Source organism: Macrotis lagotis, chromosome 2 (genome assembly GCF_037893015.1).
Source record: "Macrotis lagotis isolate mMagLag1 chromosome 2, bilby.v1.9.chrom.fasta, whole genome shotgun sequence".
Taxonomy (NCBI): domain Eukaryota; kingdom Metazoa; phylum Chordata; class Mammalia; order Peramelemorphia; family Peramelidae; genus Macrotis; species Macrotis lagotis.
In genome coordinates, this window is record NC_133659.1 from 106,661,307 (window position 1) to 106,687,108 (window position 25,802).

Here is a 25,802-nt window from a genome sequence, read left to right on the forward strand (position 1 = left end):
ATGCTAGATAAATGATATTGTATTTTTAGTTTATTCCAACAAGATTATAAATGATTTAACCAAATCCGTCAACTACTTGAAGTTTTTTTTTTAGGTATTTGCAAGGCAAATTGGGTTAAGTGGCTAGCCCAAGGCCACACAGCTAGGTAATTATTAAGTGTCTGAGACCAGATTTGAACCCAGGTACTCCTGACTCCAGGGCCGGTGCTTTATCCACTGTGCCACCTAGCCGCCCCCCCACAGGCAGTAAAGCACTTGTCAAGAAAATTGATATATAAATATTTTAATAATTGCATTCAATTTTGATCAGTGTATAGCATAGAAACAATGTAAAGACTATCAGACTGCCTTCTCTGGGGTGTTGGGGGAGGGAATTGAGATTGGGGGTAAAATTCAGAAACCCAATAAAAAGTAATAATTATTTGCCATTATTTGTGACTCAAAAATCCTACTTAACATCATATCATTTGATCTCACAGAAACCCTGTGAAACAGGTATTATCTTATCCTTTTTATACAGATAAGAAGACTGAAGGTTGGAGAAATAAAAGGGCTTGTCTAAAATTTTAAGTCCAGGAGTCTTTGTTTTTTAATTTATTTTTTAATTTTTATCAGGACAGTGGGGTTAAATGACTTGCCCAAGATCACACAGCTAAGTAAATATTAAGTGTCTGAGGTCATATTTGAACTCAGGTCCTCCTGACTCCAGATATTCTATCTACTATACCATCTAGCTGCCCCCTAGAGGTTTTTCTATAATAAAGATTACTGCCTCCTGTTGGAAAAGATTGTAAACATGAAGTAGCTTATAACATTACTGGCAAGATACATGATGAAGAATGGATGAGGGGGGGAAGAATTCTAAGCTATTCATAGCTCTATGAAAATAGTACTAATTAGAGAAATGCAAATTAGAATATTTGTGAGTTTCTACTTTGTACCTATCAGATTGGGGAAGTTGATTAAAAAACTGGAAAAATGACAAAGTGGAGGGACAGGGGAAAACAGGCACGTTGATACCCTATTAGTGGAACTGTGAATTGATTTAGCCATTTTGGAAAGTAACTTGGAACTGTTCTCAAGAAGAAGTTACTAAATTGTATGTACCCTTTGACTTAGCAATACCGTTACTAGGCTTATACCCTGAGGAGGCCAAAGAAACAGAGGAAAAATTTGACATGTAGGAAAATTTTAGAGTGCCTCTTTTTGTGGTAGCAAAGAACTGGGAACTAAGGGGGAGTCTGTAAATTGAGGAGTGATTGAACAAATTTTAGTATATGAAAATAATGGAGTATCATTTTGCTGTAAGAAATGAAGAGAAGATTTCAGAAAAACTGGGAGGTACCTTTTTTATTTTATTAACTGATACAAAATGAAGTGAGCAGGACCAGGAGAAAGTTATACCATAACATCAGTATTGTTTTAAAAAAAAAAGGAATAGTTTTTGAAAGACTTAGTGATCTGCTGTGATGATCAACTAGGTTAGGCTTGTTCATTTCATTATTACTATAATCAAAGACAATTTTAAGAGACTTATGATAGAAAATATCCATATCCAGAGAAGAAACTGAAGTTTAAATGAATACCAAAAGCTTATTTCTTCAATTTTTTTGGATTTGATTTTTTCTCTCAAAACATGATCAATATAGCTCCATTGTTTAACATGGGTATAAATATTTATAGATATAAAATCAGATTGCTTTCTGTCAGGGGAAAGGGGGAAGGAAGGAACAGGGAGAAAAATGTAAAACTCAAAATCTTGTGAAAGAAAAAATTGGTAAAAACTTTTTGCATGTAGTTGGAAAAAACTTAAATAAGATTCTTTTCCCCCATTCTTTTAGTTTTGTTTTATTGTTTCTTTTTTTCACAATTGATATTTTATTTTACTTTTCCAATTACATGTTACAAAAGTTTTTCAACATTCATCCACATGGCATATGTGTATTCATAATTACATAATTTTCTTCCACCCTCTCTTCCCATCCACCTCCCCTCAATGGCAAACAATCTGGTGAACATTGTACATATACTTCTGTGTTTAACATATTTACTGATTAGTCATTTTCTGTGTGAGGAATTAGGACTAATGGCAAAGAAAGAAAACTATGAGATAGGAAAGAAAAATGTGAGAAAGTTTTAAAAAGTGAACATATGTTCATTTAGATTCTGTAGGTTTTTCTTTGTTTTGTTTTGTTTTGTTTTTCTTCCTCTGAATGTGGATAGCATTGTCCATAACAGGTCTCTCAGGGTTGTCCTAGGTCTCTGAATTGCTGAGATGAACTGCATTCATCAAGGTTGATCAACTCACAATATTGTTGTTAATGTGTACAATAATGCTTCCTTTGCTTAGCATCAGTTCCTGTAATTTGTTCCATGCTTCTCTAGAGTTCGACCATTCATGGTTTCTTATAGAATACAAGTATTCCATAGCATTCATATACTATAACTTGTTCAGCCATTCCCCAATTGATGGGCATCCCCTCAATTTCCAATTCTATGCCACTACAAAAAGAGCTGCTATTAATATTTTGGGACTTTTCCCATTTTTTTTATGATTTCTTCTGGATATAGGCCCAGCATTGGATTTGCTGGGTCAAAGGGGTAAGATCAGTTTTATTGCTCTTTGGGCATAGTTCCATCTTGTTCTCCAGAATGGTTAGATCAGTTCACAACTCTATCAACGGTGCATTAATGTCCCAATCCTCTCATAAACTCTCCAACACTGATTGTTTTCCCTTTTTGTCATCTTAGCCACAAAAAAAAAAGATTTAATGATCAACCTTGATTCCAGAGGGACTGATGGTGAAGAATGCTACCCACTTTCTGACAGTCTGTTGATGGACTAATATGCAGACTGAGACATACTATTTTTGGACATGGTCAATAGGGGAATTTGTTTTACTTGATTATATTTATGATGGGTATTTTTTTATTTTAGTGGGAAGGAGTGATGGGAGGGGAAAATGCTTAACAAATAAAAAATACTATTTAATTAAATAAAGAATATGTGGATAGTGTTTGAAAAGATGGAATGGAGAAGGCAGTGTACCTGATAGGGAATAAATATTCTGTTCAATGAGCATTAAGCACCTATTTTGCTCTGGGCAAGAGTTGCAGTTGTGTTAGTTTTTGGACATACAAAGATGTCTAAAATACTTTCCTTACACCCCAGGAGTATACAATCTAATTGGAATGATGAGATATGTGTGCAGCACAAAAAATACCAAACAAAATGTGTGTGTAGAGTTACATTGGGTTCTGTGAGATCTCAGTTGATATTATTTGGGGAGACTTCATAGGTGGAGTCTAGAATAAATGAAGGGTAAGATTTCAGAGCACAGAGTGTTTATTATCTTTTGTAGAAAGTTTGATATCTCTTTGGGATATTGTCCTTTCTCTGATTTCACATTGCCACCTCTCTGGGTAGAATGCCAAAGAACTGGCAGAGATTTCTGGCTCTCATGGTGCCTAGATGTTTAATGTTGAGAGTTCTTACCTTAACAATGCCATACTCCTAGAAAAAAGCAACTTGGGGTACTTTTTCTACTGATTTTAGGTTAAACATTCCACTCAAAAATAGCATATTCAAGGATATACTAATATCCCATTGATTCTCCTCTAGACATATTATACCATATATATTCATTCTCTGTGTATTGAACTGCTTATACTAATACTTTATAAGTCACCCCCCCATGCCTGTATTATCAGTTGTGTAAAAACGACATTCTTGCTTGCATTCGTTATACCCACCTCACAAATGGGATTTGAGGCACAGTGAGATTTGGAAATAAATCACTGAGGTCAATGATCTCCACGGAAGGGCCTCATTAGCTGGTTTTTCTTATCAGTATTCATTTAATTGTAATGAATTATAGAGTGGTTTTTTTTTATAATGAAGTCATCAGACTTAACTACCATGGCATCATTACCAAAATCTACCTATTAGCTTACCCTGTTTGCCCTCTAGGCTCAAAGATATCTGTCAGACTTGAGATTTCCTGACTTTGCAATATAACCAATTCCTCATTTCCAGTTGTTAAAAATTCACCTTAGAGATGGTCAACACTTAACTCAAGGGAGAGTAGATGCACCATAATAGAGATGATGTAGTACTTTTTTTCCCCCCAGAAAGTCCTGGTTTCTAGGGGAAGAAGAAGAAGAGGAAGAGGGGAAAAAAAAGCTGGAGAAAAGCATTAAAATGAGATAGATAAATAAGGGTGCAGCAAATCTATAGCTCATCAGCAGCTGCCTTTTCCAAATCTTGTGAAAGTGTACTCAGTGACAAGGTGGAGATGAATTCTGGTCTTGAACAGTAGAAACCACTGTGGTGGATATTTTGTTTGTTTTTTGAATTTTACAATTTCTACCTCAATCTTGCTTCCCCCCCCCCACCTCCCCACAGAAGGAAGTCTTTACATTGTTTCCGTGCTATACATTGATCAAAATTGAATGTGTTGAGAGAGAAATCATATCTTTAAGGAAAAAAATAAAATATAAGAGACAGCAAAATTACATAAGATACCTTTTTTAAAAAAAATTAAAAGTAATAGTCTTTGTTCAAATTCCACAATTCTTTCTCTGGATACAGATGGTATTCTCCATCACAGATACCCCCAAATTGTCCCTGATTGTTGCACTGATGGAATGAGCAAGTCCATCAAGGTTGATCATCACCCCCATGTTGCTGTTAGGGTATATGGTGTTTTTCTGGTTCTGCTCATCTCACTCAGCATCAGTTCATGCAAATCCCTCCAGGCTTCCCTGAATTCTCATCCCTCCTGGTTTCTAATAGAACAATAGTGTTCTATAACATACATATACCACTGTTTGTTAAGCCATTTCCCAATTGATGGATATTCACTCAATTTTCAATTCTTTGCTACTACAAACAGAGCTGCTCTGAACATTTTTTACAAGTGATGTTTTTACCCTTTTTCATGATCTCTTCAGAGTATAGACCCAGTAGTAGTGTTGCTGGATCAAAGGGTATGCCCATTTTTATTGCCCTTTGGGCATAATTCCAGATTGCTCTCCAGAAAGGTTGGATGAGTTAACAGCTCCACCAACAATGGATTACTGTCCCAGATTTCCCATATCCCTGCCATCATTGATCATTGTCTTTTCTGGTCATATTGGCCAATCTGGGAGGTGTGAAGTGGAACCTGGTGGATTTTTTACTGAGCTCTCTCTACTGGTCACCTAGACTCCTTTGAGACCAGTGATGCACAATTCTTAGATCTCAGACAAGAGTTAAAGATTAGTTCAGTTTCTTGTTTGTAGAAGAATATAGGTATTTGTTTGCTTTCAGTGTTATGCATTTAGTGAGGCAGTGTGGTATGGGGAATGAAGATCTGGGTTCAAGTCCTAATTGGGCTACATGCTCTATAGAGATCCCTTCACTCATCAGGACCTCAAACACTTCGTAAATTAAGACTTAAATTACTGAGCAACTGCTAGCATCCCTTGCTAGAGGAGCTTCCTATACAGTGAAATCACAGGTGTAGCTCATGCTCCTAACACCGAGAATGTCAGCTCTGAGGGGATCAGGGACTGATTGGCATTTTCCCCCTAGTATCTCCTTGCACATAGTAGGCATTTAATAGATGTTTCTTGGGGAGGAAGCTCAAACTTCTAATCTTAACATCATTAGCACCAGGTGCTAATCAAATGGGCCTGTGACTTTGATACTTTTTAAATAATGAACAGAAATCTTGAACTAGACTCCAGGGGTTTGGAGCAGATGGGTGGCCTCTGGATGGCTGTGGAAAATTGCCTTGGGTGACAGAATTGAGTTTGGCCTAGCCCAGATGTGATAATGTTGAGGGCAAATAACTTACCAGGCATGCTTACTCTGCTACTGCAAGAGATATGCTGGGTGGAAAGGAAACCAAAATTAGGACCCTTTTGCTGCTCCAGTTGCTTTATTACATGTTACACTTCGAACGTGTCTCCCATTTAAATTCAGCTTTCTTGATGAATGGCCAGACCAGCTGTAAGCCCTCTAGGCCGGAAGCCCTGATCCCGCCCGCCAACTGTTCGTTTTTTTTTTTCTTGACCAACTTCCTTCTTTCAGGAGCCTGTATGTGGTCTGTCTATTGTGGAACCTGTGGGAAGAGTGTCCGGACAATTCTTCAAGTTAGTCAGTCCTGGCTAGGCCACATGTGTGTCCTGAAGCTGGCCCCTAGCCTCTTTCCAATTATGGAGGAGCATTTTGTCAAATCAGGATGAAGAGAGAGCTCATTCAAATCATATAGAAAGTCCTTGTGCATCTGTCAGAACATGTTGTGTGAGCCAACTGACTGTGCTGTAATTGGCATGGCATAAAACACGGTTTTAAAATATATTTAGTTTCATGCCATCTGGTCTATGATATAAAGTGTGCTGATTTAAGTTTAAATGGCCCTTTGATCATATAAAAAGAATGTGTCACATTTAAATCTGCTGCCTCCTCCTGGGGACATACAGCATTGTTCTCCTGGGCTATAGCAGCCATACAAAATGTAGATTCTAAGTTTCATCTGGTTTTATCCAAGCAAAAACCCTGTTCCCTTAATTCATACAGATGTATTTCTGCTTTAGATTTGAAATACTTTCTCTAGATGCTGGCTTCCAAATACTGCCTTTGAGTTGTATGGCAGCATCCTCCCAACAACTTCTCTTGTCTCTGTAGCCCCAAATCCTCTCTATCAGATAGAGCAGATACAGCTCAGATTAAATGCTCTCCCTTAAGTGACATGGTAAGTTAGGGAAGTTACTAGCTCTGGAACCTGGCATTTTTCTCTGCCCCTGGCTGTGCTAGTAGAATTTCCCACCGTTCCGGATTCTTAGGACACTGTCTCCTTGCCTTTGAGAGGCTCATCGGAGCCTGGCCACAACCTCAGCAACCCTCAGGAGCACTTGGTCAAGAGGAGACACAGTCTCGGCAGCTGTGTTCACACCATCAGAATGGTCAGAGGGGCCTTCCCGCTTGGCCTTGTATATTTTCTTTCCCACAGAGCTGGAGGAGCAGACCCAAGGTCAGGAGTGCTTACCCCACTGTTTAGGGAAGTTGGGGCTTGTCTGGCTGGACTGTGCTGAATTCCAGACTCTGGTTCCTGGAGCCAAAAACACAACCCACAGTGATCTAAAGAAGCAATTCTTGAGTCTATTGAGGTAAAGGATAAGCTATGGAATTCTTTTTGGTTCTTTGTCCTCCATCCTGAAGCATATGCCATGTGGTTTTGGCCAGGTTTTTCTTCTTTTCTTCTCTTAGTAGCAATTTAAAATTGGCTGTTGATTTAGACAAGTCACAGGGAATTTAATCCAGCCTTGGAAATAAAGAAAAGCCCATTACCAGCTCACACTCAGTGTTCCTAGATTGCCCTCTTCCTCACCTCCCTATTACACATATCTTGGTACAGAAAAGAAGGAAATTCTGAATCTTTTCTGCTCATCAGACAATTGAGAATTGTCCTAGATGAATGGCTGTGACCAAGGCTTTTGAAATGGGCCAACTTGGGATCAATGCTTATATTAGGAATCTCAAACCCCAGGGATACAAGTGACTACTAAGTGTTAATACATCTGGAGTGGACTTGGGACTTTGGGTCCTGGAATCTGCAGGGAGTACACCCAGGACCACAGACTCATTCCTCTTTGACCCTATGTAAATTCCTTAATAGCACCCTGGATGGATTTTTGGCAGACCAGGAGACAGAAGGTGACAGCCTATCCTGTGGATTTCCATACAAGGTCTCAGAGACATATATGTATATATATATATGGATTCTCTATTTGTAGATGTTGAACCCCAAAGAGGTGGGGTTTAAGTTCCTGGAGGGATGACACTTTCCTTTATTTAGCGTCCCTATAAAGCTTTTCCAGAAAATCTGGAATGAAGCTTAGATAGATTATGCTTTCTTTGCTGTAAAGCTAAGGCAGTCATGGGATCAGGATGAAGTTTTCTGAATACTTTTCCCAGTCAGTCATTTGAATGATGGTGATATAAGTCCAGGGTCTTAGTTGATTACTAGGAGCCCTTTGAGGAGAATATTTTGGCCTTTCTGGTATCCTAGCTAGCTGCTTTTTGAAGTGCTTTGAATCAGGATTAGAGCAAAGGAGCAGGATTAGTGAAGGTGCTATGACCTGAATTTCCTTTACATTTATTTGTCTGTATCTTGCAGTGTAGAGATGGTGCTTTTACTCTGGAGTGGTCATATGGTTATTCCCTGTCAGTTTGGAACAAACTAAGGAAGTAGAGCATTTTTTGGCCCAGGTTATACTTGAATAACTTTCTTTTTCTTCACATTTAAAGAAATCTGAACTTAAGTATCAGCTAAAATGAGTATTTCCATATCCTCAGTAAAATAGAGGTCATATGTGAAACTGACTTCATTATATACAGCTTGCTTTTCTTTTTAATTATACAATAATTGAATATCTTTCCTTACGCTTCTAGGCATTGTAGCATACTGTAAAATTAAACTTTGGAGGCCATTCTGCCCAGATGGGTAGGGATGCTATTTTGCCAGAGAAGTGATATAAGGAGTTCTGGGTGATCTATTTTTAGCTTAGGATAGATGAAAGGATGTGATTATCCTTGAACATAGCCTAGGCAGCAGAGTCCTGGGTGAATTGGCTAGCTCTTGGTACCCTTGTTGATATTGCCTCATTCTTGATGGGATTTCTGATGCTTCAAAGCCTGTTAGTCAACTTCATGGTTGGGTTTGAAGTCATATGGAATGGTGTTTCATATCTGTCCTTTGGAGGGGCTATGTCTGAATAGAATTTGTATATTAGGCTTTTTCTTTTTTATTCCTTTGCTGCATAGATTACAAAGGTGGGAAAGAGAAGAATGCAGAGTGGGAGCAAAAAATTGTTGCATATAGATTGAAAAAATCTTTAGAGACCACCTAATGCTACTCTCCATGCCTAGTTTCTCACTATTCGGGTAAGAGAACTGAATAAGAAAATTGATAATTTCTCAGAATTTCTAGGAGCAATCTTGTTTCTATTGCCCAAGATCACATAGATATTACATGGCAGAACTGGTAGACCTAGTTCCTTTAATTAATCCTGTATTTTTTGCCACTCACTATGTCTTGACCATTTCCAAAGGTTGAGACGTAAAGGCACTGTCATTTTTCTGTCTTAGGAATCATAGCTGGGGATGCTCAGGGAAGTCTGAGGGTTCAAATGGAGACATGGGAGGCATGGATGCAATAGTTCATGGGTTATTTGTTCAATTCTTGCTCAGTCCCTCAGTTGAGTCACTTTATGCAACAGGGATAGTGTGTAGTTATTTGGGATGATGCTAAGTTGCATTTCATTCATTTGAAAGACATGGTAATTTATAGCCCATCAATTCACAATGTTGGAGATAGCTCAAGGTCTGCTAAAGAAGATTCTATTACATTAAAAGGGAAATCTAGACAGAGCAGTCACAAAATAACTAGAAACAAAATTACTCACCAGCACAATCTGAGCTAATGAGAACCATACAAAGTGGGAAAAAAAATGATTTTAGAACCCAGTGCCGACCTGAGAAAAAGGATGCTGAAGGCAAGTCTCCTTTCATTTCCCCTTTGATTACAAGAACTGTCTCCTCTTTAACAAAATGTTTGGTTCATATAAGTACATTTTCTTCCCCTCTCCACTCTTCTTTCTCTGACTGTCTCTGTCTCTCTGTCTGTCTGTCTCTTTCTTTTCTCCTTTTTTCCCTCTTCTTTCCTGGTGCAGTCATTTGGGATTATGTGTTCCTTTAGAAAAGCTTGAATCTTCCCATCTGTCTGAATTAGAGGAAAGCTTTTCACTTTTAATGAATGTCAAAGGATTTCAAAAGGGCAATGGAAATGGTTACTAGAGTGACAGCTTTTTCATTTGTGTTGGGAAGATACATCTGAAAAAAAATTGCAGATTGTGTGGTATGAATCTGTTTAGCCTTACAGATAACACTGTTGTAGCAAAATTAGGGAGGATCATCTAAAATGGGTAAATCTAAATATAAAAAGTAATCAACTAGAAAATAGAAGGTTATAGCTTTCATAGTTATGGTTGGGGAAATCATTAACCAAACAAGAAAAAATCATAAATAATAGCAAATAATCTTGATTTTGTAAAACTTCAAATCTTTCATACTAATAAACCAATGCAACCAGAATCTGAAGAAAAGATAAATGGGGGTGGGGGGGATCTTTGCATTAAATACCTCTGATAAAAATCTTAACATCTTAAATCTATAAGGAATTGTGCAAATAAAAAATTGAGTCATTCTTCAATAGAAAGTAGTCAAAAGGGGCTGCTAGGTGGCACAGTGGATGGAGCACTGGCCCTGGAGTCAGGAGTACCTGAGTTCAAATCCGGCCTCAGACACTTAATAATTACCTAGCCGTGTGGCCTTGGGCAAGCCACTTAACCCCACTGTCTTGCAAAAAAAAAAAACCTACCAAAAAAAAGTAGTTAAAGGACATGAACAAGTAATTCTTTTTATAGAAGTAAATCTTAAAAGAAGTAATAAAACCTATCACCTGAAAATATTCAAAATGATTAATAAGAGAAATTGAACTAAAAAGATGGAAAAAGTCACTCTTGGAGAGTCCATTGGAAGTCAGATTTGCTAATTTATAACTTGTAGACTTAGGAATTGGTTTAACCATTGTGGAAAACAAATTGAAATTTTTCAACAATTCATTCAGTATCTGCTGTATACAGGACACTGTTTTTAACCTTGAGAATGTTTCAGTGGCCCACATGTGGATATTCCCTCCCATAACACAGATCACAGCCCATCCATGACTGCTAATTGATCCTATTTGCCTCCTGCTCATGTCTTCCTATAAATTCATCACAGAGTATCTATCCCATGTGCTAGAAATACCATTCTTTTGACATGTGGATACCAATGGAACATACATCTGTCCATCTGTTAGTCCATATCATATAACTCTTCTTAAACGATGTTTTTTCTTTTTGATCATATATTTCTCTCACATCATTCTATATGTAATTTTTTCCCATATAATTTCTAGTTTGTAATGTGTTGTAGACTGCTCACTCCTACTATGTTCTATGAGCTGTGAGGTGAACCTATAGGTGATCTTCAGCTTCAATTTTGCAGTTCTAGTATGCCCTAATTCCTAGGCATACATCAATGGCAAATTCTTGGTGTTAAAGAGATCGACCTCTGTTTCTGGGAACTAGAAGTCATTTTTTTTTGGGGGGGGGGTTTTGCAAGGCAAATGGAGTTAAGTGGCTTGCCCAAGGCCACACAGCTAGGTAATTATTAACTGTCTGAGACCGGATTTGAACCCAGGTACTCCTGACTCTAAGGCCGGTGCTTTATCCACTAGGCCACCTAGCCACCCCTCATTCATTTTTTTAAAAAACATTTATTTTTCCAAGTACATGCAATGATAGTTTTCAACAATCATTTTTTGCAAAGTTTTGAGTTTTACATTTTCTCCCTCCCTCCCTTCCCCTCCCCAACCAAAAACAATCTAATATAATCTATAATTGTATGACTATCCAAAACATAGGTCCATATTAGTCATATTGTAAAAGAAGAATCAAATCTAAATGGAGAAAAAAATTAGGAAAAAAAAACATAATATCTAAGATTTGATCTGTATTTAAACTCCACAATTCACAATATACACAATATACACAAAATATACAATGTATTTTCTGTTATGAGTCTTTTAGATTTGACTTTATTATACTGCTGAAATGTATAAGTCTATCATAGCTGATCATCACTCAGTGTTGCTGTTACTGTGAATAATCTCATTTTTCTCACTTTACTCAGCATGAGTTCATATAAGTTTTTCATGCTTTTCTAAAGTCTGGCTGCTCATGATTTCTTATACAACAATGGAACTCCTTAATATTCATATACCATAACTTGTTCAGTCATTCCCCAATTGTTGAACATTTCTCTCAATTTCCAATTCTTGGGGTGGCTAGGTGGCACAGTGGATAGAACACCGGCCCTGGAGTCAGGAGTACCTGAGTTCAAATCCAACGTCAGACACTTAATGATTACTGTTTGGCCTTGCGCAAGCCACTTGCCTTGCAAAAAAAAAAACCTAAAAAAAATGGAGAGATCAATTTCCAATTCTTTGTCACAACAAAAAGGGCTGCTATAAATTTTTTTGTACATGGTGGGATTTTTATCCTTTTTTGTGATCTCTTTAGGATACAGACCTAGTAGTAGTATTGCTGGATCAAAGGGTGTGCACAGTTTTATTGCCCTTTGGGTGTAATTCCAAATTACTCTCCAGAAAGGTTGGATCAGGTCACAACTCCACCAACAATGCATTAGTGTCCCAGTTTTCCCACCTCATCACCTTTAACATTGATCATTTTCCTTTTTTAGTCATATTGGCAAATCTGATAGGTGTGAGGTGTTTTAATTTGTATTTCTCTAATCAACAATGATCTAAAACTTTTTTCATATGAATGTGGATAGCTTTAATTTCTTCATCTGAGAATTGCCTTTTCATATCCTTGAGGTCATTCATTTTTTCAAAGTTTATGGAACCTTTTCGTCCTCTTGCTTTTTTCTGGTCACAGCTCAATGTCCATTTGCAAAACCCACCAGGATTATATTCTGATGAGCAAACATGTATACAGTCATCCCTCAAAATTCACACATTTAACTTGCACCAAATTCAAATAGTCACCTGATTTTATTAGTAACCTTATTTTCACCTTGGTATTTCCCCCATAGGTTCAATGTGCCAATATTTGCATTTTTTTTACTTTGGTGCTGTTTTCTAGGATTATTAACCCCATGAAAGCTGAGGATTGATTGGAGGTGCTGAAAACAAAGATGGGGGGGGGGGGGATTGACCTCTCCTTTGTCCTCAAGGAAGAGTTACTAAATTGCCATGACTTTTGACCCGAGGATCTCACTATAGGTACTATCTTACCCAATAAGACTGTGAGCTCCTTGTTTTTGTTTTATTTTTGCCATTTTTGTATATCCCTAGAACTTAAATAGCATTCTGCCTGGTGTCTAGAAGGCTTAATAAATGCCTAATAACTTGACTATATATGTACTAGTATGTATATATTAGTATATACTAAAGGGCATTTAAAGCAAGAAAGGGCCCATGTGAACAGAATATTCATAAGGAGCATTATTTGGGACGACAAAAGACTGGGAACAAAATAATTGTTTGGTTGATTGAGCAAATTAGAAAATGTGAACAAAATGTTACTTTGCAATAAGAAATACATATTCTGAAGAATCCAGGGGAACGTCAGAAGACATGTATGAAATGATGCAGTCAGGAAGGTCAAATCAAAAGAACAACATACACAAAGACTCCAGCTTTGTAAATAAAGGCCAAATAAGAGAAACAGCAAAATTCAGATCAGTAGTATGGTCTATACTAGTAACATATTGTCAGAATTAAATGAGATGCATCCTTCTATTGATAGCAAAAATATACCATGGTAAATTTACTTTATAGAAGAACTCAGGTATTTGTAATATCAAAACAAAATAACAAATATATTAGAAAATAATCTGAGGGACAGGGAGATCCTGGAAAGTTGAATGGATTTGGAGTCAGAATTAGGATTTAGATCTTGGTTCTGTCACTTGATTTCTTTGCTATCTTGGACAAATCATTTAATCTCCCTGGGCCTCAGTGTCCCTATCTGTAATATTAAGGATTGGTCCTACATAGCTTGTAAGATTTCTTTCAGTTCTAAATTTTTAGACCCATATTATTGGTGTGGGGAGCTCCAGGAGAAAAGTTTGCTCTGCCTATGCAGATCAGCTCTTTCTCTGCCTTTTATAGTCTGAGACAGATAGAAGACAAATAGATTGATAAAGAGCTGACTATAGACATAGAGATAGGAAGTAATTTTCATTCTCCTTTAGGCAATAGTGACTTTGGAATTCAGCTGTTACCTGGGAAATGGATATTGAAGTCCAGGTCATTCACCAAAACTTATAGCTGAATCACTGACAGTTAACAACCTGGATGGGTTGGTATTACCCTTATCCTGTCTTATTATAGAGAGTATAAAATGGCTGAATTCCGCTGACAAGATCTGAATTTTCCTTTAAACTAGTAATTGCATAAGAATATCTACTTTCAGGGGTGGCTAGGTGGCGTAGTGGATAAAGCACCGGCCTTGGAGTCAGGAGTACCTGGGTTCCAATCCAGTCTCAGACACTTAATAATTACCTAGCTGTGTGGCCTTGGGCAAGCCACTTAACCCCATTTGCCTTGCAAAAAACTAAAAAAAAAAAAGAATATCTACTTTCAGAATAACATTAACAACAATAATAAAAAGCAATAATTACTCTCATTTCTAGGGTGCTTTAGGGTCTTCAAAGCACTTGAACTGTGTTGACTCAGAATGTGGGACAGTTTAGGTGACCCCTGCACTGCCGTTTACCTCAGAGAAATCCAACACTGAAGAGAGAAGTCCTTATGTGGAGGTGGGCTTGGTGTGGGATCACCATCCTTTCTCTCTGAAAGACTGCTAGTGCAGCTTTGTGGACTGAAAGCACAACTAGCTCAGGATAAAGCTGCCTACCTGGGGATGCAGTAATATTGCTGTCCTTAGAGCTCTACAATTAGTCTTCATCTGAATTGATCTAGGGAAAGATGTTGTTAGGCAGGACTGACTTGTTGTGTTTGGGGTTTTGTTTGTAGTGGAGCCCTCTGAGATTAGGGGTAAGTGAGGGGCTTAATTTTCTTCATTTTAGTGCCAATCCTCTTAGCACACAAAGCTAGATTAAACCCTTGACATGCCCTGAACAATGGCCAACCTCTCCCTCTGTTCATTCTTCTTGTCTGGGGAAGGGGAACCACAGAAGTGATTCATAAAAGGCATTCATTTCAAAAGTGGCCTTGAGACAGTTGTAATCCTAGACTTCAGCAACAACTTTTCCCCCTTGACAGAAGTCCATTATGAAAACAGAGGAGCAAAACCAAAATTGTAATGGGAGTCGGGGGTATCTTATGCCTTCCCTTACTTTCTGTACCATGGTGTCCCGACTTTTTTCCTCTCATAGACTTTTCGAGTGACAAGCTAACTGAACTTCATAAATCATTGACAAACTTGAACAACCCCTGGTGTCCTCCTGCCTATCCTTCCCTTAAGAGAAAGCAGAGGGTGTCAAGTAAATGAAGGGTTTTTAAGCTATCCCTCTGGTTGAAATGAAGTTGCAGGTAAATGAGTATTTGGATCTCTAATCATAGCAAATGTGGTTTATTAAAGTGTGGAACTGTGTGATGTGTTCATTATAATGAGATTCTTTTCTGGATTCCTCAATCGATAAATTCTGAGGTGTTGGTATTTGTGAATAATGAAAACTGCAAATGGGAAAGTGACTGACCTCCCTTCGCAAGCATTAGTATGAAGGTGAACTAGTCCTTATGTCAGGTTTCTTTAAAAATAAATCCTTGGGAAATTTTAAATTATGAAACCTCCTTATGGCCCTTTGCTCAGGAAGCCTGAATTACTGATCATTGCAATTACTGCCGTGGCAGCTGTATAGCAATTTAACAGGATAATAGTGTATAAGATAAATTACACTTTAGGTTCTTAATGGCTTGGGGCTCAGAAGCTGCTAAGGGAAGGAGGAGGAGGGAACATCTCTGGAATTTCAGCATCCAGCTTTGTAAAACAAGGCAGTGGGCCAATGGAGCCATTATAAGTTGGAATGACTCATCTGGTACCAGCCTCTAGAGTCTTGTGTTGGGTAGACTGTCCTGTTTATTATAGACGCTAAATTGGGTTAATTCTCATGTTTGTCTGCCTTCCCTGAGTGGGTGTAAGTTATAGGTGTATTGCTAATTGACTTATTTAGAACATATCCTCTTTCTACTATACCCATCAATATCTCCATTCCAGTCATATGGGTGTGCTAGCTTGTTGCCAGGACGTATCTGCCATCATCTGCTTTTGTACAGGTGGTTCGTCTCTTGTAACCAGAATGTGCTCATTCTTACTTGGGGAATCAATGCTTGCCTCTTTTTAAAAGCCCAGCCCAGGTGCCACCTACCACATGAGCCCTTCCCTTCTGCCCTTTCTACCTCCCTCTCCTCTCCCACCGTGGCCATTAGTGTTTTCTCACTTCTGAAAAAAATATGAACTTACTTACTTACTGTATCCCTCTGTGGACTTTAAACTTCTTGAGGGTAGGGATTTGTTTAGTGTTTGTCTTGGAATTTCTATCCCAGAACCCTGCTAGCCACTTAGTAAATGTTGGTTGAGTTTTCTGTGGAAACAGAGAAGAAACAAAATAACTTATGATTTACTACTAGCCTATGGGGAAAAATTTCACAAAACCACATATAATTGGAAGGAACCTCACACATTTTTGAGACTAAAGGTTCTCACTCTTGTGTGTGTCCTGGACCTCTTTGGAAGTCTGCTGGAGTCTAGTGACCCCTTCTTAGAATTCTAGATTTACATACATAAAATATAGAAGATTACAAAGGAATGATGCTGGAATGTAGGTAGCAAAATAGTTTTTGAAAAACAAGCTTATGGAACCTAGGTTAAGACCCCCTTATGTAGATAAACCTATATACTGAACAGGTATCCATTCTGTAGTTATCATTTCCCAACAAAAGATCATCTAGTCTCTATTTGAATAATTCTTGTGATGGAGAATTCATGACAACTTTCAGCCTTTGCTGTGGAATTAGTCCTGTAGGACTAAGTAGAACAAATCTGATTCTCCATTCATATGAGAGTTCTTCAAATAATTATAGGATTTAGTATCACCTCATTTTAGAGATGAGAAAACAGATACTCGCATAAGTCAAGGGACTTTACATAAGGTCTCACACCTAGCAAGTGGCACTACTGAAATCCAAGCCCATGGCTCTTGACTTCCAGTAGATCTTGTTATCTAAAGTAATTCTTCTGACTAGAACCCCTTAACATCTTTCATGCATCTCCCTCTACCACCTTCCTCTCCTAGGAAAGCCATATAAGATTGATTCTTTTGAAGGTAGTTATCATGTGTCTCCATTAACCTCCAATTATTTTTCCAAGCTAGATGACCTCTGAAGTCCCTTTCCATTGTTCCTGTGGTCCCCAGTTCTTCATCCCCCTCTCATCCTGTATCATCATATCCTGAGTCTTTTTACTGAGCACCAGTCATATATCCATGATTGTTTATTGGATATTTCAAATTGGATATTCCAGAGATACCTCTGACTTGAAATGTCCAAAACAAAACCCTGTTTTGTCTCCAAATCCTTTCTCTAAGCAGATGGCAATGACCTCACCATTCTTCCAGTCTCCCAGTTTTATAACTTGGCATTATTCCAAGCTCTCCAACCTCCTCACCTGGAGGAGCTTGTATGCAATGAGTTGGCACATCTCCTTGTCAATATCTATCCCGACATCTCTCACATCCAACTTCTTTCCTCTATTCATACAGCCACCACCTTAGTGCAGGCCCTCAACATTGCTCACTTGGACTCTCTCAATGGCTTCCTGTTGACTTTTTTGCCTCCAGTTCTTTCTCATTCCAGTCCTTCCTCCCCAGAGCTGCCAAAGTTATGTTATTCCCCTTCTTAGTAACTAGAGTTTACCCTATTGTCTCAAGGATAAAATGAAAACTTTTGGCCTTTTGTCTTTTAAAACCTTCATGTGTTGGTTCTAAACTGATTTTCCAGCTTTATATATTTTCTTTCCTATATTCTGTGGTCTAGTCAGACTGCCCTTCCCCTGCTCCTCACACCTGGTCTTCCCCCTTCTGCCTCTGCACCAGTCCTCACTCAGGTTTGCAATGATCTCTTTGCACATCCCTTCCTCTTGATCTTTTCCTTCACAATGCACCTCCATGAGCAGCCCTTGATCCCCACCACTGCTCATACCTTATATGCTTTTGGGTCTGCTTATGTATAAATGTACCTGTTCTCTACTCTTTGAGAGCATGGGTAATTTCAGTTTTTTCCCTGTTCCCCCCATGGCATTTCTTGCATAGTAGGTGTGTATTCAAGACTTATTTGGTTGACTCATTTAATATGCCATTGTTTCTTGTCCTGTCATTATCAGAATTGCCTTCCTGCAGTTTGTCAACATCCTTTCTAAATTGTGATGCTCAGAAATGAACACAATGCTTCAGATGTGGGGTAGGAGGTTGTATCATGGGACCATTAGCTCCCTCATTTTGTACATTGTTTCTGTTTATGGTTTCTGTCTGATACTACTGACTCTCATTGAACTTGTGATCCACTAAAACCCCCAAGATATTTTTAACAAGCTCTACATTCTGGTCTGCCTCCCCCATTCTTTTCTGTGTAGCTGATTTTTTTGAACCCAGCTGAAGGACTTTGCATTTATCATTATCATCATTATTATTATTATATTTTTCTTTCAAATTCAACCAGTTTTTCTGGTCCATCATAATCTTTTCATTTGTCATTTTATAATCTGAGGGGTTAATAATTTCTATCAGTTTCATCATTTCCAATTTTGATAAGCATACCTTATATATCTTCATCCAAGTCACCGATTGGAATGTTAAACAGCACAGGCAGGGCATATTCAACTAGGTTTGAATCCACCTAAGTATAATCTAGTACACATTTCTCAAATGTTAGATGTCATTGGAGACGCTGTCATATGTTTTGCAGAAGTTTAAGTGAACAATGTCTAGAATTTCTATGATCTCCTAGGCCACAACTAACCTTGTTAAAAAAAAAAAGACAGATATTTCTGTCAAGTCAGCAATGAAAAGGAGAGAATGATGAAATAATTGGGCTAGTGAAAAGGTACTAAGCATTCACAAGGCTAGCATACACCTGAAGGTCTCTGCCAAGAGAGTAGAACTCCCTAGTATAGGAATGTGAGCCTTGCTTTGTACTGTCTTCCACCCTGTACTTACGGAAGAGTAATTGGGCCCTATGTGACATATGGGGAGATCTTTGAGGCATCCAAAAGAACCAGATTCAGGAGAATCAGTTAATGTCCCTACTCATACTTTTGAAAGTCTTTCATGCCCAGTCACATTTTGAAAAGCTTAATGTGCCTGTATTGACCCGGTTCCCTCATTTTGCAGAGCTCAAAGCATTTAAGACCATTATCTTGTACATTCCTACCAAAGCCCTTGGAACATATTAGGGAGCAAGCTCTCAAATGCTTTTTCTCCTTCTTGAAGTTTAACCAACATTAAACACCGCAATTACCAGTGCACAGAGAATTCTGTGTTAACAGTGGAGTGAATTAGGATGCCTAGAAGCTGCTGTCATCTACATCAGAAAAGTAAGCTAGAGAAAAGAGAGCTTGGGGAAGGCAGCCCAAGGATGACTTCTTATGGCTGGCAAGTATAAAACAAACAAAATAAAAGCCCCAAACCCAATCCTGGGTCATAGAAAGATGAGTTAGAAAGGAATGCTGCAGGTGTACCAGGTCTAACCTACTGGATCTAATCCATCCAAATGAAGAGAAGGAGGAGATTTTTGAGTAGTGTGACCACTACTTAACAGTCCTAGCAAATCCGTGGAGGGGGGCTTAGGGGAGGGGAACATATTGGCTGTATTGGAAGAGGGTGTTAGTTACCATGGCAACTTCAGAACTCATTTGGAGCCAGCTTTGTGGCTGGAGGTTATCTCACTGTGTCCAGGTAGCTGACTGTCAGATAAAGAGACTTGTCTGGCAGGAATTAAATTTGCTCTAGTATATGCTTAGGAAATATCTAGGTAAATCCATCCCCAGGCTGTTCTGCATGGGTAAATTTCTCTTTATTGGGACCAAATGTTGTCTCCATTTTATTGTTTTAGAATCTTTGGTCACATATTTTACTGGATGAATATGTAAGTATCTGGAAGTGGTTGCATTGAGTTGTTCTTTTGTTATCTAGAAACAAGACATAGACAGTAAAACTGTCAAAAAATTCCTTTTGGTTTCCTGTTGGTTTCCTTCATCATTTATGGGTACATGGCAATATCAGGCACTGCGTACTTCTTGGGTAAAGCAAAATCATAAATGCACATTAATCATTCTGTTTGTACTTTAATGTAAATTGCATAATTAACCTAGGGATTTCCTCTTGATTGGGCAATTAAGACATTACTTTTCTGCCACTGGTTGTGCAAGCACTATTTCTTTATGATAGTTTTAAAAAGCTATTTAGTGCTATGTCAGGGTGTGGTTCCTGTTGCTAGTATCCTCATTTCTTTTCCTTATGTACAGTTAGAGAATCAGTCATAGAGCTGAACTGGAAGGAATCTCGTTCAGTCTATCTCTGGTAAGAGTTGCTCTTAAATGATAGTTGAGAAATTACACATGGAAAAGAAGGGTTACTCACTGGTCCCCCAAAGCAAATAAGCACTTACCTAAATTTATGTTAAAAGTCAACCCCATTTCCTTGCCAAAAAAACCCCAATTAAATAAATAAAATAAATAAATAAAAGTCATGGATAGTACTAATGTATCTGTGAAATCCAGGATTCTGGCAGTAGAATCCAACTGGAGAGGTGACCTTGAATTCAGAGATGAAATGCATTGTTGCATTGAATTTGAGCCTGGAATATTTCTAAGAAGCACCTGGAATATTTCTAAGAAGTGGCAGCCTAGAGTGACACTGATATGCTTTATTTTTTTATTTTGTATTTTTTTCCCCTGTGGCAGTAGGGTTAAGTGACTTATCCATGGTCACATAGTTAACTAGCAATTATCAAGTGTCTGAGGCTGAATTTGAACTTGGGTCCTCCTGATTCCAGGACTGGTGCTATATCTCCTATGTTACCTAGCTGCCCCTATGCTTTATGTTTTTTGCAGACTAATTCACATCTCACTGCATTCCATAGATAGAAGGTTTTGTTTTATTTTGTTGGATGCTGTTCCTTTGGAAGGAGATTCATTAGTTCCTTAAATTTTTTTTTAATTTCTTTTTGTGTTTACAACACTCAATGTATTCTTCGCTATCACTGTCTCAGAGGGCCATCTCTTACAAAAAAAAAAAATGTTTAAAAAGGGAGGGAAAAGTAGTTCACCAAAACAGAAAACCAATATATTAGAAAAGTCTGAGATTATATAGAATGTTCCTTACTCATCATCTACCTGCAAAGAATTGGAGCCTCAGGAAGGTCCTGTCTTATATCTCCTCTAGAGTCAGTTGTGGTCCATTATACTTTCACAACATTCAGTTTCTGTTGTTTTGTTGTACCTTCTATTTATTTTCTTGTAGTCACTGTTTATATTATTGTCTGTCTTAACTTCTCTCTGCATCTGTTTATAACTCTTTCTCTTTTTTCTGTCTTCATCTCATTTGTTATTTAATTTATTCGTGTTTTTTATCTACTGCCTGTATTCAAATCTATTCTAAGATCTTGTTTTGTGGCCTCCAAGGTGGTCCAAGACTGTTTAATTTAGCAGGCAAGGCTTGCATATGTGAGATATGAACAGAAATGAATGGGAAATATATACTTCTTGCATAATGCGATTTTAGTTGAAACAAGATGACTTGACACTTTATTCCTCTTTCCATCTATGTCCATAATAGAAGGCTTGAGAGACTGGTTGGTATGTTCTCTAAAATAAAATAAAATAAAATAAAATAAAATAAAATAAAATAAAATAAAATGAAGGATAGAGTATAGACTTAGAAGTCTGGGGACTTGGTTTGATGACTGTGTGTCCTTGAAGGACCCTTTCCTCAGCTCTGCATGGCCCAAACACTTTCCTCTCAGGGGAAACGAAACTGGTACTTTGAAGTAGAAGAAGGGAAGGGAAAGTAGGCAACAGTTTCTATTTTCCCTTCCTTGATTTTTTTTTTTTTTGGTGAAGTTAGCTGGGACAGTGTAGAAGATACTCAGGTACTCAACTCTGATCTCCAACTAGAGATTCCCTCCAGGAATTCAGATCACAACCATTCAGGCCTATCTGGCTTGAGTAACTTCTCCCTCCCCTCCCTTAAGTTCTCCAGAGGGAGTCTGTTCAGAGTGCTGAAAGGGTCAGTGAGGCTTTCCTCAGTTTCTCTCAACCTCACAAGAATGATGGTAGACTATTTGGACTGCTTGCTGTTATCTTCATTTATCCTCACTGACACTCACAAGACCTGGGAACATTTCTCACTGATTCTTGCCCTTCTTTAGTGTCCTCTTTGTGGATACAGGTCGCTCACCCTCTGCCCCGACCCCGGACTCTTCTGTGCTGAGCATGCTCATTTTTAGTTCCAATACCCAAACAGGTGGCCCAGGGGAGTCAGCTAGACCCAAGTTCAGATCTGACTTTATATACTTACTAGCTACATGACCAAGGGCAAGCCACTTCACCCTCTGTCTGCCTTAGTTTCCTCAATTGTAGAATACAGATAATAGTACCTACCTTACAGTGCTATTGTGAAGATCAAATGAAATAATATTTGTAAAACTTTAGCACAGTGCTCAGCATCTAGGAAGTGCAGTAAATACGAACTATCTTTTCTTCTTCTTATTAAATAATGAGCTTTTGTTTATAGAAGAAGACTGAGGTTTATAGAAGAGCTTTGCCATTTCCTAAAATGCCCTCACCAGTTTTCTGTGGAAAAAATAGAGAATGGGAAAAGAAAAAAGGAAAAATCTAAAGAAGGACAAGAGACAGTCATATTGTGATGCTATAGTACCAGACTAAAAACATAAGACGGGTTAGATTGGGATCCTGTCTCTGACATTTATTGTCCCTGTATCCTGGACAAATCACTTCACTTAGCTAAACCCAAGCTGCTTCATTTATAATTTGTTACACTACCCATCTCACTGGCTTGTCTTGGGAAGGAACTTTCTAAATCCTACAGTTTTTTATAAATGTAACAAAATGCATCTAAAGAGAATGGACTACTGAATTATACAATTTCCACAATATTTTGCAAATGAAAATGAGTTGTAGGGATACCTACAAAACTGTTAACTTTTTAAAGAATCAGTATCTAGGCATCCCTAGAGATGGACTGAGAATCTCTTTGCTAGAGTTAGATCTTTTCTGCCTTGGATTTTGCCAACGATTTCTGAAACTGACTTTGAACGTTTTATCTAGAGAGAGCTCGAGGGAAGTAAGAAACATGGATAGAAGAAATAAGTTAGCACAGAAAACTAGAACATCTTTTAAAATATGGTGGTGTGTTGATATATTGTAGATTTCCACATGGAGACACATGCCAATAATTTAATGATGTGTACAGCAAAGCCCCCAAATCAGAAGCCCTAAAATGAGTTGCAAGATGAAAAGTCTTAAAGCTGAAGGCCAAAAATAATGATCGTGTTACCTAAGGTCTCATGAATAATTCATTCTGGCTTAATGCTTTTTCCACCTTGAAAATAAAAGCCGAAATATTTGGCATAATGCTTGCAAGTTATATCCCTTCCTTTTGGGAGAGGGAAGAGGGAGGAGAAAAACATAAATAATCTTTTCATATGTCTTTGATATATGGAGTCTTTCAGCATTCTGTTTCTCTGGCAGAGTGACTGTACAGGGTCCTAAACTGGAACTCTAAAGATGCTGCTTTAAAAATTACTACTTGGTGGGTGTGGAGACTTCAATGTGACTTGAGAATTAGGTCGGCAAGACTCTCTAGATCATTGGAAACTGTGAGGTTCAGGAGAAACCAAATGAGAATGAATAGTTTTTGTGATCTCCTTGAAGGCAAGAAATGTTACACCCTGTTTCAGGATATAGTTCTCTGGAGAAAAAGCATTATAGATGTGCATCTTACTTTTTGCAGTTTATGAAAAGTTATTTATGAAAAGTTATATGTCAATCTAGGTTTTAATATATTTTAAATATGTTAAGGTGAAGGTGAAAGGTAAAGGTAGTCTGTTGTAAACGTTTTTCCTAAAGTTAAAAATTTCACACACACACACACACACACACACACACACACACACACACACACACACACACACCATCACCACCACTACTATATACTCGCACTCTCATGTCACCTCTATCTGCTAGAATCCCTGGATGGCATCAAAGCTTAGCTCCTGATGCCCCTAATTATCGATTTTTGTTCCAGCCTCAGACAATCACACAGTACTTAACCATTTTAGCCTCCCCCTTTCAAAGATATAGGTTGGTTTTGTTGTTGTGATGGCGATAGTTGTTGTTTTGCCTCTGTGACCCAGAACCAAGCAGAAAAGTACATAAAAGTGGCTTAAGAAACACTTGCCTATTGGATTGTACTGTTTCTTTTCTCCTTACTGCTTCCTTAAGTTTTATATCACTTTTGTCTTGCTGAGAAAAATTCCTCTGGGAAAGGCAAGCCATCCTGGGCCTCATGAAGGCTTTCTTCTGTTTCTTAAATTCTTCTGCTTTACTCCCTCAGACTTTGGCAGCCTTACATAGCCCCAAAGTTTTGCTTGACAAGTGGATCTCATTGACCGTCTTTCCCTGTGACTGCAGTTTGGGTTTTAGGGATTTGACTGAGGAAGGGGTCCAGTCAGCAATAAGAGCTGCCACTTCAGCCCCTTAATGAATACATTTAGGGAGATACATAACTGACAGAAGGAGCTGAACCTTGTTCAGAAGATCTGTAGATCATTTAGAAGATGTTAGTTCCAGGAAGCATCCATGGCTGGTCTTCCCCTTTCAACTCCCCCAGGAAGTAAAGAAGGTTAGTTACTTCCTAAAGAGATTTGTCCCCTCTTCTGTATTGTGCTTTTAAATTACTTCTAAAGAAAAAACAAATCCTGCCACACTGTTCTCTGCCGTCGGATTTCCTGAGTTGGAAATAACAACTGTTTCTCTTGGAAAAGCATACCTGCCTCTCCCTGCACTGGGTCCTTGCTTTCCTCAAAACCTCAGCCCCAGTAGGACAGTGTTAACATCCTCCTGCCAGGGCCAATTTTGGGGTGTGGTGGGGACTGTTCCAAGAAAACCCAAAAGGCCTTGCAGACTTGTAGGCTTCTTTGAAAACAGATCCGTCTGTTTGCAGAGCATTGCCCTGACTTACTGACCTGAAATTGAATGACCTCTGTTTCTGGTTCCCAGCCATTCTGAAGTCAAGGAAGATTCCAGAGAGTATTAAGTTCAACTGATATACCCTGGGGTAAGAATTCCCCAGTGAGCTCTATTGCCTTGGCACTTAGCAGAAGACTCTGTAGTAGTCAGTCTTCTTAATGCTTCCAGATTAATATTTCCCCTTTATCAATCAGAAAATCTTCAAGGACTCCCTTTGTTGAATACAAGGTACTGTAATAGATTTCTTGGGACATAAGTTGCATTTAATTTTCCTCTAAAAGTCTGTGTGCTAATTGTAAACCTCTCTTCTTCTCTATCTCTTGTCTTCTAGATTTTCAAGTCAATTAGCATTTATTAAGTGTTCCAGGAATATAAATACAAACAGAGAGAAAGACAGGTCCTTCTTTCAAGGAGTTTATATTCTAATGAGGGAAGACACCTCATACATAGAAGCTGAAACCAGGGGAGAGGAAGAAAATGGAGAAAGTGAAGAATGATGGACAGTCTGGGCACTTTCTTTTAAAAAGAATTCCTCTCTCTGATTCCAGGAAGAAGTCCTAGGTCTAAAACTTACTGGAGAATTCTTGATCTGACTTTTCCTAGTTCAGCTTCTCCCTCTGTTTCCTCCTGCCTTTGACCTGCATTATCTCTGCAGAAGGGAATTTTGATTCTTGCATATTGCTGGGTGGCTGGAGATGGCCATATAGTCTTGTAGAGTGCATTGATATGCTAGGGAATAGGAATAAAGCAATTCTTGTCCTCTAGGAGCTTACAATCCACTGAGGAAAGGAAACATGTATACATGGATAAATAAACATAAAATTATTTGAGGGGAGACACCACCAACTGGGAAACTCAGAGTTGGCCTCTTGTTGGAGGAACTGCTTAAGCTG

The 25,802-nt window shown here is 38.3% G+C and overlaps 1 protein-coding gene across 10 annotated transcripts in view; it reads left to right on the plus strand.

Moving 5' to 3' along the window:
• SRGAP2 (SLIT-ROBO Rho GTPase activating protein 2) overlaps positions 1-25,802 on the plus strand; it is a 251,180-nt gene that overhangs the window by 48,365 nt on the left and 177,013 nt on the right. The gene's annotated exons all lie outside the window — the stretch shown is intronic.